The sequence below is a fragment of the Bactrocera tryoni genome, chromosome 3 (assembly GCF_016617805.1).
Source record: "Bactrocera tryoni isolate S06 chromosome 3, CSIRO_BtryS06_freeze2, whole genome shotgun sequence".
In the NCBI taxonomy this organism is placed as follows: domain Eukaryota; kingdom Metazoa; phylum Arthropoda; class Insecta; order Diptera; family Tephritidae; genus Bactrocera; species Bactrocera tryoni.
In genome coordinates, this window is record NC_052501.1 from 35,449,203 (window position 1) to 35,453,262 (window position 4,060).

Genomic DNA, 4,060 nt, shown 5'->3' on the forward strand with positions numbered 1-4,060 from the left:
AGTTTGTTTATTTTGCCCCACATTTCTTTTATGTTTTTGGTTTCTGATATTTCTTTTATTGCCTTGTTAAAGTTGTTTTTCTTTTGGTCTTTGATGTGTTTGGCTTTGAGGTTTGTTTCCGCGGTGATGAGTAGGTTTTTATTTTTACTATCTTATATATGCATGTATGTATGGTCGTATTTTTATAGGTTGTATTTTTTCCTTGCTGCGTTTCTCAATCGAAATAGTTTTTGCGATTCGTTTCTTCTTTTGCAGCCGTATTTGTTCTTTTCGTGGTTTATGGGATGTTTTTGTATTATTCGTTGGATGTTTTTGTTGAACTCTTCTAGATTGGCTCCTACTTTGAGGTTAGACATGTCCTTAAGTATTTGAGTAGTTAATACTCTTTTGGGCTTATTTCGGATTTTGAATTGGTCAGCAAGTGTTGTAATGATGGGACTGTGGTTGCTGTTGGTTATTTTGTTGTAAGTTTCCCAAGTGTGCTGTAAGCATACCTGTTAAGTTTTGATTACTAATCGTAATTATTAGTAATCTGATTACTTTGTATTTGAGAGTGAAATAATTGATTATATTACGATTATCTTGGTCCCAAGTAGATTACGTAATGATTAAGATTACAAGTAATCAAAAAATAATCAGGATTACTCTGGATTACTGAAAAGAATCAAAAATAATCAAAAATAATCAAGGTAAATAATTGATTCTTTTCAGCGATTCTTTTCGATTATTTTTGATTCTTTTTGATTCTTTTCAATCCAAAACCCCAAACAACTTTGTTCTTTTTGCTTTTTTTTAATTTTTAATAAATTGTTTCATTCAATTTTGTACAACAAATAAAGATATTCAAGAGTCTTGAATCAAGACATAATAACTAAATGTAACACAAAAAAAATAACAAACTTCATTTATGACAAAATAACAAGAAAAATATACATTAACTCCATTTAGAATTTGCTTTCAATAACACCAATTTCTCAAATGATAAGTCCGACATTGACTGGCGCCTTGGACTGTTCACTATCCCCGCAAAGGAAAATAACCTCTCTACTGGTGCTGAGGATGTCAGGGGAGTATTAAAGGCAACAAAAGCTTCTTTTAGACTGCAATGTTTTACCCAAGTGTCGTCTGTTCTTGAATTGTCATTTAAGTAACAGAAAAAGTGATGGGTCAAAAAAGCCCGACGATCACTAGAACTTGGCTCAGGAGTAGCATTTGTTCCTTCTTCGTTTTCTGTGTCTGTATAAAGATTAATGAATTTAATAAAAATAATCTAAGAATATTCAAGCAATCCTACCGTTGAGGTCAAAACCAAAATGCCTATTATTTGCAAATAATTCATTACTTTTCAATATTTGTGCATTGAAAGCACGATTATCTTTTGCATAGTCCTTGTGCGGGGACTTGGCACGTAATTCTTGTCCATAATTTCATCATCATTTGAGAAGTCGCTTTCTCCAAAAACCAATTGATCAGTTTGTGACATGTTATCTTCAAATGGAGCGTTTTTGCACACAAAACACAATTAATAACAACTGGCTGACTCGTGAAGTATGAAGTATAGGTTATATGATTGCACTTTATAAGCTCTTGTTTGACTTATTAACGTAAGCGTACCAACAAGTTAACAACCGTTCTTGAATTCTAACACTACTCCCTTCAGCATTGTTGTTTTTCATACAGGTGTAAATATCAGCTACGCTCATTGAAGCTTATTCCGATGATCAGAACTGGGAAATTTCGCGATGGGGCTGATTAAATTGAATGGCTGAATTGCTATTAATAATAGCAAAAATATCATCATTTATAATATAATATTTATAATAATATAATATATATACATGTATACATATATACATATAAATGCATATATCTCAGAATCTGAGGCTCAGAGTATACAAAAAACAATCTAAGAAATTTTAATAAAAAAATTTCTTAAAATTTAAAGAGAAAAGTTGTTTGGTATTTTGGATTGAAAGTAATCAAAAAGAATCGCTGAAAAGAATCAATTATTTATTTTGATTATTTTTGATTATTTTCATTAATTTATAATAATCCTTATTATTTTTTGATTCTTTATAATCGTAATCATTACGTAATCACAATATTTCATACGCACAATTAAATAATCATTACGATTCTTTTTAGAAAATAATCTAACGGATTACTAATCGTAATCATAATTTAACAGCTATGGCTGTAAGTAGTTGTTCACAAATGTTACATCTATAGCTGATGATATATTATTAGGTGTGAATGTTGGTGTGCCATCGTTTAGACAATAGTATCCATTTCTATGTTTTCTAGAATCGTGCCTTTGTTCTTTGGTGATCCCAGGATGCTGATTGTCCATACAAAAATGTTGGCTGGGTTGCATTGGTTTCAGTTTGTATGGAAAAATGAGCAAAAACACTGATTTTTGGTCATTTTCAAAGGGCTCCCTACAGGTCTATAGTGGCTCAAGGGGGGTTTATTAAAAAGTTCTTAATCTTCCTTGAATTTTATCAGCGTGTACTGTGCACCCAATGCAACAGAAACAAATTTTAAAAATGACAACGATATACGATTCACCTATACCAGACAACTACATTGCACAACGGTTATAGGCGGAGATCTAAACGCAAAACCAGCATCCTGGAATTCAAAATAAAAAAAACCATAATGTTTCAGTGCAATGTATATACATATTTAATTGCATCTATTAATGCTACAAATGGATCTTTTCCTTCTTTTTTAATAGATCGCCGCCACATATATTCGACGATGACGTCGGCGAAGTTGGCGGTGTGATTATAATTGTCTTTGTAAAAAAAACGTTTCACTACGCGCCATTGCGACTCAATCCGCTGCGTATGAACCCCATCTTCCGAAACGAAAGGGTTGGTGTCGTCACTATGGTTCACTTTTTGGTGGACGTACCCAAAATTTGGTAATGCGTCATATGCCCGCCAGCAGTCCGTCCGAATTACGCTTCCTTCAGCCACGTGCTTCTGTATCAAAGGTATTAAAATGTCCGCCGTTCGAAGATTGTCAGGACATACTTCGAGGCGTATGTCCTCGCTACCATCTTCAATCATCCCAAGGACCCAGTGTCCCTCTACGCGCCTGCCTAAAATGTAAAAAAAACCTAATTAAATTAAATTCATTGTATAAAGAAATAGTATTACCTTTATTGTACTTTCGCCGACCAAATTTACTTTCGTCGATCTGAACAGTTTTTCCCGGACCACCAATTTTTCCTTGTTCATATTGGTGGTCCAACTGGTATATTACCACGACCTCTCGGCAATAACTATACCAGTCTGATATTGTTGCAGATGACAAAGTTTTCCCCTCATTAGTATAGTCCTCGCGCAATACTTCTTCGCGGGACTACGGCACGCAAAGCAGTACATCAAAAAATATACTCGAGGGACACTGATGCGAACATTTTCAAACCATGTAACCATGGTTATTGAAACACGTGGCCTTTTTGTGCACGTGCCCCTGTAGCACACAAAATATCCAAATTTGCCCCCTTTCCGAATACTCTGTGGAACCTTGTGTACAGGGCACAATTGCTCTATCCGTATTAAACCGTTTTCCTCCGCAAAACGGACTCCTTGGTCATGCGTGCGCAGCTCGGTGCCAACACGCATAAGGCTCCACTTAACCCGTGTGGACGGCGTTTCTAAAAAAAATAATATATTCCAATATTAGAATATCTTATTATTTATTATTATTACTCACCATTTGCAATTTCGCACATTGTTTTATAATATTTTTGTTTCCAATAAAGCCGAATAACAGAAAACGTATTTTGCATAACGCCAAATTTTAAAATATGGGTAAACATATGAAAAGTACCGTTATGCTTCCCAGCACACATATTAGATAGATAGGGTGTATCAGATTTTTTTCGCATAGAACTCCTTTTTGCGTGGGCGGCCTTCGGCCGCGCTTCAAAAAAAATAACCCTGGCCGGTCCAACACCGGCTACGCCATCCACAGTATTTTAGCATTGAACACCTTTTCGCGTTCACTTCATACATTTATTGCTAACTGGGTTTAATTTATTCCCTTT

At 34.7% G+C, this 4,060-nt stretch overlaps 1 pseudogene; it reads right to left on the minus strand.

Annotated features, from left to right (window-relative positions):
• Positions 1–2,568: 2,568 nt before the first annotated feature.
• LOC120770105 lies at positions 2,569–3,745 on the minus strand (annotated as a pseudogene).
• Positions 3,746–4,060: the final 315 nt, after the last annotated feature.